This window comes from Ciconia boyciana, chromosome 1 (genome assembly GCF_034638445.1).
Source record: "Ciconia boyciana chromosome 1, ASM3463844v1, whole genome shotgun sequence".
NCBI lineage: Eukaryota > Metazoa > Chordata > Aves > Ciconiiformes > Ciconiidae > Ciconia > Ciconia boyciana.
In genome coordinates this window covers 167,549,434-167,568,709 of record NC_132934.1, presented here as the reverse complement: position 1 = coordinate 167,568,709, position 19,276 = coordinate 167,549,434, and positions in this window count along the sequence as shown.

The window sequence follows — 19,276 nt, the reverse complement described above, 5'->3', positions numbered from 1 at the left end:
ATATCTATCCAGTTTTGTTTTCCCCTTAAAATATTTTTATACAAATGCTTAAGGCTAAAGACAGACATTATTGATTTACTTTTCATTCTGGTTTTATTGTGACACTGACATTTTCTCATGTCTAGATGTTCTCAAAAGGTAAAGCTGGCATGGTCCTGAGAATCTATTACTCCTTTCTAAAATTATTATTTTATTTTTATTTTCTATGTTTTTGTTTAAAATTTGGCAGTCTCTTAAAAAAAAATACATGCATTGTACCTCTAAAATCAGAAGGAATTATTTTATTTTAGATGTTTCTTATAATGCTGAATCACCTTAACCCCTAGCTGAATCAAAATTAGTGATCCTGTGGGGAAGTAATACTGAACAAGATTTAATTAAGTAAATGCAGTCAGGGATTAATTCATGTCCAGCTAAATTTCTGGTGGCTTATGAGTGACTGTATACTTAATTAATTGTCAATATTCCATCTTACAAATCCCCTGGCAGACTTCTTATTTGCACTGAATGCACTCCATTACCTTTTGAAGTACCAAATCAATGTAGTCTTTGACAGAATTTTTTTCAGTTTTGGAAAGCCTACAGCTTTACTGCGGGGGGGGGGGGGGGGGCGCAAAATTGCAGTAGAGTGTAATACTAATTCATTATTTACCAGGTAACTATCACAAACACTATACTACTATACTACTGCCAGGTAACTTTATAGGATCACAGAGTAACATAGTCTCTTTGCTGTTGGTTATTGTTTTGTTTTGGTTTCTTTTTTAGGATGTTAACACTGCTTATGTGTTTAAACTAAAGAAGTCAAACTGGAGTAATTTCCCTTAGACCTGGTGGGGAAATAGCTCTTAGTTTTTCCAGAGGCTTAGTCAAAAGTGTCAGACAGGTCCAAAAATATATCTGTCTATTGTAAACACTGACATATATTATACCTACAAAACTGAAATAGCTTTAGACCAAAAAAAAAAAATGGAAACCACATCACAGAATCACAGAATTACGGAATTACAGAACAGTTGAGGTTGGAAGGGACCTCCGGAGGTCATCTGATCCAATCCCACCACTCAAGGAAGACTGCCTAGAGCCAGGTGCCCCAGATGATGTTTAGATGTCTTTGAATATATCCAAGGATGGAGACTCCACAATGTCTCTGGGAAATCTATTTTAGTGCTCCATCACTGTCACAGTAAAAAAATGTTTCCTTATGTTCAGAGGGAACCTCCTGTGTTCAGTTTGTGCCCATTGCCTCTGCTCCTGTTACTGGGCACCATGGAAAAGAGCCTGGCTACGTCCTCTTTACACCCTGCCTTCAGGTATTTATACACACTGATGAGATTCCCCTGATCCTTCTCTTCTCTAGGCTAAACAGTCCCAGCTCTCTCAGCCTTTCCTCATAGGAGAGGTGCTTCAGACCCTTAGTCACCTTAGTGGCCCTTCGTTGAACTATCATCTCCAGTATGTCCATGTCTGTCTTGTACTGAGGAGCTCAGAACTGGACACAGTACTCCAGATGTGGCCTCACTAGTGCTGAGTAGAGGAGAAGGATCACCTCCCTCAACATGCTGGCAATACTTTGCCTAATGCAGCCCAGGATACCATTAGCTTTCTTCGCAGCAAGAGCACATTGCTGTCTAATGTTTAACTTGGTGTCTACCAGGACCCCCAGGATGTACCTACCAAGGGTATATCTTCCTTGCTCCAACTTTTCCCCTGGTCTCTTGGACCTGGGAGTCCTGAAGACATCCTTTAGCACATACTGCTAAAAACTTTCTATTATCAAAGGAGAAAAGAACAACAGAAAAATTAGCACTTCCTGGAATCTCCATCCCAAAGACAGATTTTCTTACAAAGCTGGGGTTTAAATTCTTAATTTAAATGTAAAATTAGAGATTCACAAATCTAAGAGGAAAATTATCATCCAAAAAACAGTCCATCTGTATCTGTGCTAATTTCAGAATCGAAAAATATATCACAAGGAAAATAATCAGTATGATCTTTTTTGTTTCTTTCAATATGTCAGAGAAATTATAAAGGTTGAAATGATGTTATTTTTTTTTCAAATATAGCTGTAGGGGTGGGAAGTACTTTTCCATGTTCAATCACCTGTAGGACTAATATGTCTAAAGTTTCCTGCTCCCAAAACACGGTGATCATTTCCAAATTCCAGTGAGGATTACTTTCCACCTGTGCTAAGTTCTGAAACATTTTTGGTCCTTATTGGGAGAATAATTAGAACAGCTTAAAACCACATGAGAGACTGTGTTAACAATTAACAAAGCTGACAGATGTACTTAGATCTGGGACCAGGTCCTCCTCAATCTATTACCATAGATCAAGCCTTAATGAATGGAATATAATTTTAAAGTTATTTTCAAAGATTTCGACAGCATTTTTTCTGACAATTAAAATGTCAAAAATTTGTAAAATTATACAAAAAAGGTAGTAAAAATGTTGATCATTATACATATAATATATATGGTAATACTTCATGTCAAATATGATTCAAACTTTTTAAGTAACAGCTATGTGTTTGCCTGCCTGTAACCAAACTTTGTACTGCTAGTGACTGGAAAAACAAAGATACAACTGTTTCACACAATAACACAAAGACTAAGCTTCTGATAAAAAGTCTACACCTTTAGCAATGTTTTCAGTGATAATAAAACAAAAATTCTTTCAAGCTTCGAAAAATAAAAACATACTCCTGACAAATGGTTTCCCAGAAACAAGGATCTTTCATAGTTTTCCTCTTCTCATGAAAATTAAAAGGAAAACTACTTATGATACATAAAAGTAATTATTATTTTAGACTTTGCACCATTGATTTCAAATCAGTTCTCTAAACATAGAAAATTAAATTTATTATAATCAAAAGAGGGTAAGTGGTAGTTGGTTTTCTGCATTTTACTTTTTAATATTTTATTTTCCCCTGCAATAATAGCACTTGACAAGGTAATCTACAACATTGGACAATATATTTTCATAAATATCTTCAGAATAATTCTTAAAATTACAGAAAGATAGATAGAAACAGAAAGTTCAAAGGACATTCTTGCATTCCTTAGTTCTATATGATGTCATTGACCAAGACTCAGTATGTCACAAAAAGCACAGTTCAGTAAATAAGAGTACTGAGGTAACAGTTTGAAATAAAAATATTAAGAATATTAACCCTTTACACAGAAGACAAAACTGTAAATAATAACTATATTCATCACAATCTATATGTACTACATACATGGCCAATGCCAAACCTTAGTATTATGCTTAGAGTGGTTGCAAAGACTACTGAGGTAACTGAGAATAGATAGGTGATAATGGCTAATATCAACTTTTGTCATCCAAAGAACTTCAGATGCAGCTCCCACTGCTCTCTTAACCTTTGCAGTTAAGCGCTAGCCAACCCATTTTGAAATCTGTAAATTTGGTGAAGGGACAACTAGTTCTTCTCCTTAAGCACTGAACATGTCAGTGGTGTGAACGCTAACCACACAGATGAAAAACAGCAATGACAATGCCAACTAAATCTGCTTTTTATGAAGCAGCTTGACAGATGAAATACCATTTCATCTCTCATGTTTGAGTGTTACCACTTTGGGATAGAAAGGATGAAAACAATTTATTTAGGCAAAAACCCCTGACTGAACAAGGAAGAATCATAGAATGATAGAATGGTTTGGGTTGGAAGGAACCTTTAAAGATCATCTAGTCCAACCCCCTGCCATGGGCAGGGACATCTTTCACTAGATCAGGTTGTTCAAAGCCCGATCCTACCTGACCTTGACCACTTCCAATGATGGGGCACCCACAGCTTCTCTGGTTAACCTGCTCCAGTCTCACCACCCTCACCGTAAAAAAATTCTTCCTTAAGGCCAATCTAAATGTACCCTCTTTCAGTTTAAAACTGTTGCCCCTTGTCCTGTAACTACAGGCCCTGGTAAAAAGCCTTTCTCTGTCTTTCTTACAAGCCCCCTTTAAGTATCGAAAGGCCACAATAAGGTCTCCCCAGAGAATATGACACTGCTGCCCCATGGTTCAAGCACTAACGATGGAAAGGGAGGAAGCTTAAATTTTTCATCCCTTTTCTAAGGAAGGTTTTATGACTAATATTTTAAATTAAGAATAAGAATTTAAAAAAACCCACTTTATTTTAGATTCCTTAGATGAGGCCAGATCAAAGAATACAATATTTTCCCTTTTTCAGCGGAGTACAGCCTATCTAAGAAAACAGCAGATTCCTGGGATTTATCTTCAGATCATGGACACCAAAATTTAGGTCTCCATACCTCTAGTGATTACTTTGGTAAAGGACTCAATTCAGATGTTCCTTTGTAGATGTTTGTAGCATTTTAGATTATCTACTCTATCCCTTCCTACCTGGCCTTCAGCTGACACTCCAGGAGACACAGTCTTCTCTAGTATGATGTCTTCCAATCCCATGTGGATGCTCCAGATACCTAGGGAGCCTCAAAGGGCACTAATCACCTATATTTAGGCAATTAGACCATAGAATCATAGAATACCTCAAGTTGGAAGGGACCCATAAGTATCATCGAGTCCAACTCCCTTCTCCTTGCAGGACTACCTAAAACTAAACCATATGACTAAGAGCATCATCCAGATGCTCCTTGAACTCTGACAGGCTTGGTGCCATGACCACATGTTCCAGTGACTGAACAGAGATCATTATCTTGATCTCTGTTGACTGTAATGGAAGCTTAGATACCTATCCACAGGTAGTCACAGGGACCTATGCAACACTTCTGGCCCTACTAAAATGAAAACGGGAGACCAGGAGACATACCTTAGGATCTACCAAGTGGCACCATTTCTAGGCAACTGAACTCTAAGCCTGTATTTAGACATGGATGTCTCAAATTTGTAGCTGAACCTATGTGTGCTAAATTATAATTACTTTTCTTCTTTATTAATCTTTTAATTCTTTCTTCCTAGAAGCAATCTTTCTGTAAGGAAGGTAAAGTGACTTAAGGTTTTAAAATTTGGGGGGTTTTTTGGTTGTTGTTGTTGGTTTTGTGGGAGGATTGTTTTATTTTTTCTGAGTATGACACATCCTGTAATTTTCCCTTGGAAGTGTGCTTCTCTTCAACTGAGGGAGACCTATATATGCTCCGTTCGAGCATGGTCATTTCAAATGCTGAGTTATTTTACAATAAGAAACCCCTGATGTCTTCTTCAGAAATCACATTTTAGAAACAGCCTTGCTTAACTCCTTCAGTTGGTAACTGTAACTGTATTTTGTATGCAAGTGAACAGATATTCTCTCCTTGTAGACCTGATTCAAACCTCTGAGCTCTAGAGAAAGATGGGAGTGCAGACACAGCACTATGTTTAGGTCTTGCCTTTGGATAGCTCTAGATTGTTTCCACAATCAGCGTACAAAGATTTTTTCATGTTCTACCCCTGAGGCATTCGGCATTCTTGTATATTGTGCAGAGAATCTCAAAACACCACCTTTGGGTAGCAGGTTCTATCTGGGGTTGGATAACTGAAAAAACTAAGTTCTGTGATATGTAACTGGGACAGGACTGAATTTTTCTTTGGATCTGAGTCTCCTGACAGGTTTATCCCTCTGACACCAAGGAGTTAAGCAGATTTTACTGGTTGGATTAGATGATTAGTATCAGGAAATGCTCAAAAAGCAAGTGGCTTTAAGAGCCTGGATATGAGGTAGGTAGTGTGTCGAAGACCTCATTATGCTGAATTAAGAGGATCTCTCATGCTGCAGATTTTACCTGTCAGGGAGCAGGAATATACTTCAGTGATTTATATTTCTGATTATTTGGATGCTCTGCATGAGAAGCCCTCCAATTCATCAGACAGAGAGTTCTCAGATGTATAATTGTGTCTCTTTGATCAAACCAGTTTGTTGCATGAGAAATTTAGAAATGCAGACAAAACTTCTTAGAACAACAGTAAATCTAATATTGCACCTTACAGTCTCAGCAGATTTAAAAGTTACACTTAGAGCTAGCTAAACAGAGCTCTTTGGCTCTCTGCCTTCACTGCATGCACACATGGAGATTGTTTTCTATTTTGCTTAACAATTTAATTCTTCTAGATCTGACTTTGAAAGTCATGTGGTACATAGTTTTCCCAGTCTCAAATAGCTATTCAGAATAATACACCTAATTCACCCTTACTGTCATGTATTTGAAATCAACACTATTAAACCAAGGTTGAACATGGCATAAAAAATAGTGAAGGGAGAAACTTAGTGCTGTAGTTTGCTTTTGTCATTTCATCAAAATTAATTCTAGTTAAATAGGCAATCACCAAAGAAAGGATTAGCTTACAGCATAATGAAGGTAATGTACTTCTCTATCAGGTTCCAAAAAAATGGTGCAGATAGGAGGTACCAAAGCAGAATTTAGAAAATTAGTCACTACTTCTTGTTATTTAGGTGCATCTACAGCCATCCCATCTCTCTGTTAAAATAAATGCTTGTATCACCTGTACAACAATGCTCAAGACTGAGTGGCATGAAAGACTGTAGTTGCTTATAGAAGAAAGCTGAAGACTAGACCCAAAGGAAGCATATAGAGAGAAGACAGGAGAACATGTACATGAAAAGCAAAGTAGGAAAATGTATCTGAGACAACAGGGGATTTGAACTAAATTAAATTGAACTTATCTCAGTGAAAATATGTACCATGACAGCATGACAGAGGCTTGTGCCATGAGATAGAGAGCACAGGCTATGTAGCCTATAGCTGAAGATATTCTAGATTTGTCTCAGTGCTTCAGTAACACAACAGAACATCATCTGTCTTGGAACTGTCTCACTTCAAGCTGGACTAGAATACAGATGGAGCTAGCAAACAACTTGAAAATTACTGTGAAGTATGTGAATTCTGAATGTATATAATCACAGCATGTCTTTCAAATTAATTATACCCCACCCTGTACTGGTTTCAGCTGGGATAGAGTTAATTTTCTTCATAGTATCTCATATGATGCTGTGTTTTGGATTTGTGACCAAAACAGTGTTGATAACACACCAATGGTTTAGTATTGCTGAGCACTGCTTACACAGCCTCAAGGTCTTTTCTGCTCCTCACACTGCCCCACCAGTGAGTAGGCTGGGGGTGCACAAGAAGTTGGGAGCAGACACAGCTGGGACAGCTGACCCCAACTGACCAAAGGGATATCCCATACCATATGACATCATGCTCAGCAGTAAAATCTGGGGGAGGAAGAAGGAAGAGGGGGACATTGGGAGTGATGGCATTTGTCTTTCTGAGTAACGGTTATGGATGATGGCTAAACACCTGCCTGTGTATGGGAAGCAGTGAATTAGTTCCTTATTTTGCTTTACATGTACATGGAGCTTTTTTTAGCTATTAAACTGCCTTTATCTCAACCCATGAGCTTTTGCACTTTTACTCTTCTGATTCTCTTCCCCATCCCACTGGTGGGGGGAGAAAGCAAGCGGCTGTGTGGTGCTTAGCTGCCTAGCAGGGTTGAACCACAACACAGCCATAACAGTTTGGTTATTAACTGCAAGGGTTTCATGATGGTTGCTCTTTTATACATACATGCCATACATATATTCTATGAAATCTTCCGAATATTTATTAAAATGCACAATTGTTTTAGCTTCCGAAAATCATTAAATCGATTCAGTTTTGGGCTATTTTAGATAAGACAGAGACGTTCTTGTTTTTATGATACACAGTATATTGTTTCATCACATTTACTCTGCTATAGTTCTGTTATTCATTACTGATTACATTTATAAAGCAAATTTATTTTTATTACACTTTAGTGTCTCCCCAGGCTATATAAGATTGCGTGACTTCTTAATAGTCAAGTTTAGATTAAGCCCATTAATACAGTAAGTACATTTCTTACTTGATTCTCTGTGTAAACATTATACACTAATTTTGACTTCTGAGCCTCTGGGCTGATTGATGTGGTTTACACGAACACTGCTGATTCAAACAGTGCATTTTAAAATGTATCTGCCATACCAAAAAATGGCTAAAGCTGAATGATTATTTTGAAACTAACCCACCAGAGATTTGCCCCAGACTGACCCCTTCTATCTCATGTGAAGCCCAAACTGCCATTTCTTGTGTAGAACAAATAATTTTTTATCATTTTGCTTCTGTAAAATAGCTCATTAAGTCATTCATGCTACGAAATTTCTATCAAAACAAATGAGTAAATTCATGATAGAGGGAAAAAGAGAACAAAGAGCCTTTGTTTCTGCTAAAATCTCAAGATGTCCCCTATACTGATGGGTGATGGTAAGATTTGTTTCTTCCCATTTTAATTTCTCTTAAAGACTAGACCAATTCTGTAGGCCTAAGTCAAATGTGCATTTACTATCACACTCAATTAATTATTTCCCTCCCAGGCTTAAACATTACAAAATGTGAAATATATATGTATATACATATTTAATATATTTTATTATATATATGTAATATTATAAAACTTTATGCAGATTAAGGTGGGTTTAAATAACAAAACACTGAAATAAAAATAGCAAAGCCAGAATGAATCTGTATGTAACAGAATGGAACATCTTCCCCTGCTCATCACAGTTAATCTTAGTTTCTGAGAAAACCCATTGCTAAGTAGCTTGTACTGGAAGAGATACCAATCGTGGTGGAACATCATACAGCTGTCCTCCTCTTGACTATCTGTTGGTGTCATTTGTCCCAGAGGAAATTGTTGGAATAACTACTCCTTTTGAAACTAAAATTCAGAAACAGTCTGATGGAAGCAGAAGACTAATTTCTAGTCCTGATGATGTCTACAGATTTTTCTTTTTTGTGGTCTGCAGTTTGCCATCTTTTTAGAGATTAATCACTATAACGATCAGAACCTTTCCAAAATTTTCTAACTCTTCAAAATAACTTGTACATTCTCACTACAGCTTATAGCAGACCACATATGTCATCTGCTTATTCCTATTTTACCCAATTATTTTTGTTAAGCTGTTTCTGAGTTCTTTTCTATTCCTATATACCTTACTTTAACTTCTTCACTCCCAGCAAGAGATAGGTTCAAAACAGAAATCAATGTCCACTCACTGTCCATTCTCCTCTGGTTGTTTCATGTGCCACAAGTAACCTAACACCCAGAAGAGCTACATCAAGTTAGTTGCACACATAGACTTATTTTCTGACTTGACCGTGAAAAGTTTTCTGGAGCATGCTACCTGTATCAGTGAACAACATAAAATGTATTTTCAGAAGTAGATAACAGTAGTAGATGAGTAAATACACTAATTATATTCTCCTAGTAAAATTCCCAGGAAGAACAAAACACACTTGCATAAGCGTCTCTCTTTTTTCTTCCTTCTCAGATAAAAATATTAATAGTACACAGTCTTTGAGTACTTTACAATACAGGCGATGTAACTAAATAAGATATCTGGAAATACAAGACATAATGATATTGAAGCAGACTCTCCAAAAACTTCTTCATTATAGAATCTTTATCAGAAGGGAAGATTTTTTAAGTCTTTTTTTTTTTTTTTAAAGACTTCTAGAAGTGACTGTCTTATTCTGCTGTAGCATTCACAATGAAAGACTGAAAAAATGTGATGTGCACTGGGAACAAATTATCTGTTGATAAAACTCCATTGTTATCAGTCCCACTCCTGCCTCTCTGAGTACCATACCCTGGAAGTATGAGAGCCATACTACCACTTTAAAGAACATACCATTGTTAGTCAATGAAATCTGTTTTGCTTCTGTCTCACTGTGATGTAACCAACTAACATAGTTCACTTAAACTGTCCTTTGCAGGAGTATCTCTCTCTGTTCACAGTACAGAAGACTAGGACTAGTAACTCAGAGAGAGATATTTCACTTTAAGCCATCCGAAGTGAAGAGAATCCACTGCTCAAATAGTTTGTTCTCAGGGGGATGACAAACTTGTGGGAAAACCACTGCAGATCTTGTTAATCACTTACACTAAATGATAAATGCCATTGATTTCTACAAAGCCACTGGTATTGCCCAGCCCTTTTTCTTTTTCTTTTTCTTTTTCTTTTTCTTTTTCTTTTTCTTTTTCTTTTTCTTTTTCTTTTTCTTTTTCTTTTTCTTTTTTTCTTTTCTTTTTCTTTTTCTTTTTCTTTTTCTTTTTCTTTTTCTTTTTTTCTTTTCTTTTTCTTTTTTTCTTTTTCTTTTTCTTTTTCTTTTTCTTTTTCTTTTTCTTTTTCTTTTTCTTTTTCTTTTTCTTTTTCTTTTTCTTTTTCTTTTTCTTTTTCTTTTTCTTTTTCTTTTTTTTTCTTTTTTTTTCTTTTTCTTTTTCTCCTATTATTCAGTCAAGTAATGCAAACAGAATTCAAACAGCAGTGATCCTGCCATTTGTAGAGGGTAGGAAAATATAAGAGAGAAAGTCAATCAGCAGAATTTTTGTTTTGCTGGTCTTTCTTTGGAATCAATAAAATGATCATTCTCACTGTTTAGTACATATCCATATTTTGTCTAGGTGTATTACTTCCAATTTTCAGCTATGTGTTAACTGAAAACCAGAGGGGCAGATTTTTCTTTTTTTTTTAGTACTTGAGGACTTATTTGGTAGCTGTGAAGTGGCAAATAAATTCCAGTGAAGCTGAATAAAAGTGGTGTCGCAGGGTAAAGTTATTAGCAGGAAACCAAAAAGTCCCAGTAGAAGCAAGTTGTAATAACCAAAGACAAAGGGGGATTATTATAGATGACCCTTACCCTAAATAACAGAACTTTGACAATGTGAATGCAAAATGATTTAAATCAGATTACCTACAAAATGAAGTGAGAATGATATAATACAAACATGCTGTTGAAAACACATTTGAAATATAGAGGTAGTGGATAGAACACTGTTTCTTTATAAATACATACAAGACATTACACTGTTATTCAATATTATGTCATACTATGTGTTGTTTATGTCTGTAACATCTATAGTGCAGGAAGATAAAGTGAATGAAATGGAGAAGAAAACACTAGTTTCAGTTCTATTTTAAGAACACAAGTTGAATGAACACTGAGAAAGAACTGGTGATCATAGATTTATTTAATTTCAGTGTGATATTAGCATATTTTTGCTACCATTCTATGACAACATTTTTAATATTAGCATCAGGGAAAAATAGAAAAAAAAGTTTTGAGGAGAAAGAAATTGATGAGGAATCAGTTTCATAAATGGGAAGCTTATAATTCTGAGATCTGAGGCAATCTCATTTAATATAGGAATTTGGAGACCCAGAAAAAAGTGCCATTATACAGCTTTCACCTGCATCTGTTAAGACCTAGAGAAATCTCTCCTAATTTAAAGAATGGATATTTTGTCTAGTTTATGGGGTGAAAGGAGGAGAAAAGCTTATATTAATTCTCAACAAAAGGTTTATTTGCATTCATAAACTAGGTTCTCAGGTAAGATTATCTGCACCTTGTAATATGAAACTATGCATATGGGTATTGTCAAATCATACACCTTTCCAAGGATATTATCTGCCTGCAAATGTTTGTTACTTCATTTCTTTAACTTTGAGACAATTCCTCTTATTCTTCATTTGCTATTTAAGAGACCATAGAAACTGCTGAAGTAATTGAGAAGCTATCTTAAAAAGATAGAAGTAGACACAGTCATACAGTATATGTTACTCAGATAATCCAAATGCAATTAGATTTTTTATGTGTGTAAAGAATTTGAATTTTATCACTTCACTCACACAATTCTGTCTTCACTAAAATGCACTTCAACTAGAAGCAAAATGTCAGCACTAGCTTAAGTTTCTTTTTGTATAAGGTTAAGCAATGAAATAGACTTCATTTTAATTTTCTTTCCTGTATGCAAATAGATAGCAAACTGTCTTCCAGAATTACATTTTGTCTCAAATTTCTATGTGCTAGTATGTCAAGTACAAATCTAGTTGACTTGTATTCTTGGAACCATGTCACTGATATGATTTTTAATCTGACCTTTTCTGTTAAAATGTCAATCTACCTCTATGGAGCTTACAAAATACAAGTCCTCTCATAACATGAATTTTCTTAATCAAAGTCAGATGTGTCAGTTCATATAATTTACGTAGCATTACCTGGGATTTTCATTGTGTTTTGTTTTCAGACAAAAACATAGCTTCTGATGCTTCCCTTCCCTCAAAAGTATGCCCCAATTTTACCTGCAAGATTCTTTGTCTAAACTATCTCCTATTGCACCTCTTTATCTTAGAACATTTGAAGACAACTTACCTACTAGTATTTGCTTTCTAAATATGTTTCAAATAGACCTAATTTTTAAAAATTATTTTTTAATTTTTTATTCTTATGAAGACAAAGGTTCCCCAGCCACATTTTTTGCTCAGAAAAATTAAATTTTATATTCAGGTTCACTGGAGGAATGCCATAACAAGTACTGGAAAGCTGTACACTGAACAAAACTAATGTGCAGATGCAGTAACACTAACACTAACATTAAAGAATGCTGAAGCAAGTCTGTGAGATGCAAAGCCCTCCTCCATTGTTGAGCCTAATCCAAAGGCCACTGAAGGTCAGCAAATGTCCTTTTCTGTTGACTAAACAGATTTTGAAACATACCTTTCAAGAGCATCTGGAGATGTTAGTAAGTGTCATAACACCAGTATTATGATTACTCTCTGCTACTGGTTTTGGTTGTTTGTTTGGTTGGGTTTTTTTGTGATATATTGCATGCTACATTATGTTAATGGTAAAATTTATTCATAACTGCGGCCGTAGCAAATCATGCCTAGTGGTTCAGTCACTGTCAGCATTCTCTATAGAAAAAATTTTGTAATTCAAAGGTAACTAGATAGATATAAAGAGTTAAGGTGTACTATGAATAAGGTAAAAAAAATCATTGATCCAAGGTAAATAAATCATTGATCTTATTCATTTTATTTCTCACATTGATTCCCGGAACAAAGCAAATGTAAGTCATCATTATTTGGATCAATAACTTAAGTAAATAGCTCAGCATTTAAAGTTCTTCATGTGAAAAGGCACTTTTTGTTAATGGCTGTAAATATTACATTTCTCTTGGGTATCTAATTTTATTATTGTCATTACATATTAGACTTCCTTTATACATATGTCATGTGTGGTATCAAAATCAGATACTAAGTACATTAGTGCAGGTATATTTAAAGTATTTTAATATTCCATGGGTTTCATTTTTCACTTGCAGATATATTTTAATTAAGTGTTACAGGAAAACAAAAACTCTGCATTAGCTAAATGACAGCCCGCCCTTTTAAGGGTTTTAAATAAATGTACACTCTTAAAAACAGAATTAAAATATTTAAGATTAGAGTTTATTAGTATTTATAAAATTATTTGTAATTAAAATATCTTTCCAGCTCTTTTTTTTTTTTCCCCTGAAAGCTTATTTTGTGAAGCAGTCATGTTTTTGTCTGTCACTCTTTGTTGAAGGGATCTAACACACTGACTCCTGCCCTTTGGGCCATTACATGAATGCTGAAACCTTTTTTGTGCTATAAGACAAACTAAATCCTACTTCCCCATCTCTACAAAGCCTTATGTATCTCACGACATTTTTGGCATTTCTATGTAAACTGTATTAGAAAGTACTTGATAGCTCCCCTACTTGTATATATAATACATACCATGTCCAGGCCAATGTGCTGACCATCCTTTAATCCGTGACCAGGCTTCCAAGCAAACTATCTAGTCTGAAGTAACAGACTGGAAGTTCCAGTTAATCTGTACACAGTGGGATGGTCAAGTAACATTCCAATATAAAACAGGTTAGAATGCCATACAGCATAGACATACCTCTATCAATCTTTTGAAATACACAAACACAAGAACTGTAAGTTTTACTAGTACTTTCCCCCACCCCCCTTAAACAGTATACTTAATGAGGTATGACTGCAAACAAAATCTGGTTTTAAACAGACAACATGAAATATCGCCCAAATGGGAACAGTCTTATTTTGTTATCATTTAGATATCCTGCCTTAAAAACATAAGTGTCTTTAGAAACCTGTAAACAGTCATATTGCCTCCTCCTCTGAAGCATTCTCCCACATGGAGCCTGTCTTGCATTTCAGCCAGAACCCCTTCCTTTCCTACACAGACCCCTGATGATTGTGTTCAGTAGTTTTCAACCTAGAACCACAAGCATTTTTCGTAACAACAAGCTTGCTTTTCTTTTAGACTTTTTATGCACACTCTAGAAATAGTCCACAGGCTTTTGACTATACTTCAAAAACTATTCTAGCTTCTCCTAGGAGAAAATCTACTATCTTCTTAAAACCAACTGACAACAGGCTAAATCTTAAAAGTTCTGTGTCTCATTTTAACTATGTGCCAACCTGTTTATTCAAAATGTCAACCTGTTTATTTATGTCATCAGCTACCACTGATAAACATTGACAGGGAATGTTGCCCAGCACAGGAACTTGAGCATACACGTACACACTCTTAAAAGGTTAGAACAGTGTCTGTCAGATTTTGCTTAGGCCAGCTCTCCCAGTCAATATTTTTGACAAGTTCAGAGTTGGCTTAGAGTAAGAACCATTCCCAATAGACATTTGTGTACAACCACCCTGTTTTGAAGAGTAAGAGAGTTTAACAGAATTAATGCAGGCTGTCCCACAACAATCAGTCTCAGTGCCATTTAATTTGTCAGTCTAAATGTAGCCTATCAGCCCTTCTGTAACAGAAATGGAAAAAGCATATTTCAAGAAAGGCATTCTTCAGACAACAAGTTTTCAGAAGACTATCTGTATTAAAATAAGACTGTTAAAACACAGCAAACAGATAAAGAGAGTAGAAACACTGTCCACATTTTAAAGGCATGGGCTGCAGAAGGGTGAAAGACTGACAACTGCTTAGGTATGGGTTACTAAGAGATGGCCCACCGTCAAATATATTGCTGTAAAATCAAATACCTCATTTAATAATTTCTGTTTTGCAGCAGAGGACAACTTTCATGCCCTGAAGATACTGCCAAGAAAGTATATCAAACAAAAAACTAATATTATCCAAATGTCCACTTGGATTTAGCTAATTGACATTTTACTAAGCAAACACATTATTTTTTGTCACAGGAAAAGTTTTTTTACAATCTTTTTTCCAGTCTCATGAAGGAAAATGCCTTGAATGTCTATGAGTAGTGTAAAAATAAATAGAGGAGATTTTGCTCACTGAAACCAATACTTACAAAGAATTTAATATTTGTATAGATGCTGCAGGAATTAGAAAAATAGTTTTTTTTGACAATGCTGAGTTGTTCCTTTGAACTTACTACTATAATAATTCAGTATATAACTTAATGGTATAGCAACAATACTTTATATTTACTTCAAATCACTTGCATCTGGATGTCTGAAACAGTAGGACTGAATCACAAATAGTATTTGAAAAAGTTATAAAACTATTTACTGACTATACAAAGAACTTTGTTTCTTACTTTGGGAAGGCTATTTTGCCTTACTCAGTAATAGACACTTTAAATTAAACAAACAAACAAACAAACAAAGAACAGGTTTAGGGATAATACAGACGACTGGTGTTTGGCTGCTACATTTCAGCTAGTATTCCAAGATCAGGAAACAGGAAAACTATTTCTCTGGAGAGAGAAAATAATCTGTTTTTAACTTCAAAGATTTATGAAATCATTTTTATTCCTACTAACTACAATTCCAATTACTGGAATATTTATGGAAGACTTGAATGACAAAGGATCAGTCCTTTTTTTACAGGAAACTTATATCCCCATCTCCCAGGTTGCAGAACAATATTACATTGCACATTGCACAATGCATTGCATGAAATTCTGGGGTAGGAAAGTCTCATCTTTAGTCCTAATACTAGAGCTGTTTATTTTCATTAAATAAATAAAAGTGTTCACTGCAACAGAAGAAATACAAGTCAATGCATAAGTTTCTTGTCTGATGTCTGAGGCAATCATGTAGATAGGAAACTTGATTTCTCAGACTCCTGTTCGAAGGACATATTTTTTCAATAGTTTTAAATGTACACATGGTGGATAAAGAAATGGAATAAACTGAAGATTAATCATTAAATTATTTTCAGTCTTGCTCACCCCATCTATACAGTAAATGCAAAAATTTTTTTTCCGGGTAAGGCAAGGCAAGACAAGGAAATAGAAGGGGGGAAGAGTTAGAAATGTTTCTTCTGGATTAGTTTACAGTTCATTAAGGAATAGTTAAACTGATTGATATCCCATTACTCAAAGGAAGGAACTAACCTGACATATTTTACATTCTTTCCATATTGGACTTCTTCTGGGGACTGGAAGCCTAGTGGGAAAAATTACTCTGGTATAGAATTAAGTTAACTTAAATATCTACAGTACAAATACCTATGAATAAAACATATCTAGATACACATGCTATACATAGTTATTTTTACCATTTTCCTCTAAAAATTATCCATAAGTAATTATCTATCCTTCTTCATCTTTTATCTTCTCCATAGTTTTTCCTGTTTGCAGCTTGGAACTGTTTATAATTAACACATATCTCTAATAATGAGGGATCACATAACACTGCAAAATACCATTGAAAACAAGGTGAAGCATTTAGCAGTAACTGTGAACATTTTCTTTGATCTTTTGTCAGTTATTTCTCTTCTTCTACACTCAATTTGACACCATACTTTAAGGCTCTCAAAATTTTGAGGAAAATTTGTCTTTTTCACTTTTCCTATAGTATCAATTTTGAAGCACACTATATTTAGATAGGATATTTTGGTATGCTAAGTTAATCCACTTCATTTACATATCTTTTCTGATTTTACACAATGTGTTCTTTCCTTTTACTGCATAAAAGTTTACTTGAGTGTGCCCTTTGCAGAAATCATGAAGAAAGGAAAAATCAAAACCAAAGCAAAAAGAAAATCAAACCAAAACCAAAACAAAACCAAAGACACACACACACAGAAAACCCCAAAAAACCAAACACACACACACACACACACACAAACCCCAAAAAACCCAAACCAACTTTGGATCTTCGGTAATGTATCTGGAATCATATTCAATTGTTATAGGCATTCTCTCTGAATTTGAAAATTAAGACCTTTATGACTAATTATTAGATATGAAAACTTTAGAAACACAGTTTATTATTTTTTAGGATGAAAAATTGGCTGGTATTACAACATAAAAACTTTGATTATAACTTAACAAATTTTCTTAACTTTCATAAACTTAACAAAAAGTTTGTGTTTGATGTATAACACCCAAGTAGGAGTTCAATTTTCCACAAAGAAATGGTTATTTACTTAAATTCTGAAGTGTAGTTCGCAGAAAAAGACTAATGAGACTTCAGGGAAAACTGCTAACATCTACAATGAACTATGCAGTGCTTCACAGAAAAAACAAAGTTTGTACTAAATTTTATGGTTCTGGATTGTTTCTCTTCTTAAATATCTTCTGACCCCAAGCTCAATATCATGAGATACCATGAATCAGTTCATTTAAATAAGTGTCATCTAAAATACTCACTCTGATACCTAAGAAATTAACATTGAACATGTTTATAGACCAGCAAACCATAAAACAATGAACAACATTGAAACAATGTGAGTAAACACACACTGACAAATACAGTTGAGTTTACTGTTAATTAGAGACAGGAAGGAGAAAACAAAAATAATCTTAGGATTCTTAGTTACAAATGAAAGGATTCACAAGGGGCTTGCATTCCATTTTTCCAAGTGATCAACTTCTACAATTACGGGAAATACTGAGGTAAGGCTTTCAGGTGAAATTAAAAAAGAAGAAATGTTGGGTTTTGTGTGTAACATGCTTGCTGTGTGATTTTCAATAATAATATTATTTTTATCCCTTCAGTGTAAAGGAACCAATTAATTAAAATCTCTACTCTTATGGTGTTTAGTATAATTTCAACCATGATAACAGTTGTAGCCATTAAAGGATATGAGTGTCCTTCATAAGAAGTCCAGATGAGATAACTACATTTATTATTCTGATCTCTTTCAAAGACCATGTAATTTCTCCAGATGATATCTGATAATTTGTGGATGATCAGCTAAAACCCCTAGAGAAATTTGTAATTCTCTGCATTCCTTGAAAAAAACATTTCTAAGATTTACCTAATTCCACAGTTAAATAACTATATCTTTCCTCTAGTTTGAATATGTTTAAACGGCAGACACAGAATCTTCCTATTCCTTAAAAGGCTAGGATTTTCCTTCTATTATATTATGAATTATCGTTAAATCTCCTCAATTTTTTTTCTTCAATAAACTAATTAGATTAAGTTCATTACAGAGCATATTTTCCAGATAGCAAATCATCCTGTAGCTCCTTCTGATAAACTAAGGTATAGGCATACATATTTAAAGATAATTTCACAATATGCTGCAAAATCCATGCATAAAGAGATGGCACAAATTCAACTGCAGTCAAACTATTAAGCAGTCTTTCTCCATTTAATAACATTAAAGCATTTGGACCCCAGACTACAAAAATAAATGTCTCTCTTTAGTTACACAGCTAGCCATGGTGGTATTCTTCTGCAATCACAGGATATTTAATAAAGTAGCCAGCTGCTCATTAAGAGCATATAGAAGAGCTTTCACACCATTTGAGTTCCTCTCCTAGGAATTATATGTTATCCAGAAAGCACAAAGAGAAACCTATTAGCTGGCCATTACTTTGAAAGACAGAATGTTGTATTATCTGCTACATTTAATCATAAAATAAAAGAAATAAAAACATATTCTTATAAAAAGCAATTACCATTGAAACAAAGGTGCATTAGGTCAATACAGGAATATACTACAGAATTAAAAAAAATATTTAAAGAATACAGGAGGGAAATTGTATCTAGTATATCTAGCAATTACTTGCCAGATTAATTTTAAAAGTACTAAAATTTGTATCCTTCAAGACTCATACTTTTGCTACACTTCATGCACCCAGAGTTCCTCTTATTTCTATTCACAGTCCATAAGTAAATATGTACATACATTTTTGGGAAAAAACAGAACCTTTAAGAATTTGAATGTTTAGCCTTTCCTCCATTTACCTTTCCCATGTTTGAAACAATGTCTGCATTTATTTGTTTTGGATTTTTTCTTTTTTTTTTTTTTTTTGACAAAGAGAAAATAATGGCAAGTACTAGGAATTCATAGCAAGTAACACACATAATACACTTTAGAAAAGAAAAAAAAAATCTTCAAAACCTCAAACTGACAGATTTTAAATAGCAATGCAAGTCCTAATTCCTAATTCTTCCAGTCCATTGACTAATTTGTTATAATACTTTGCATTT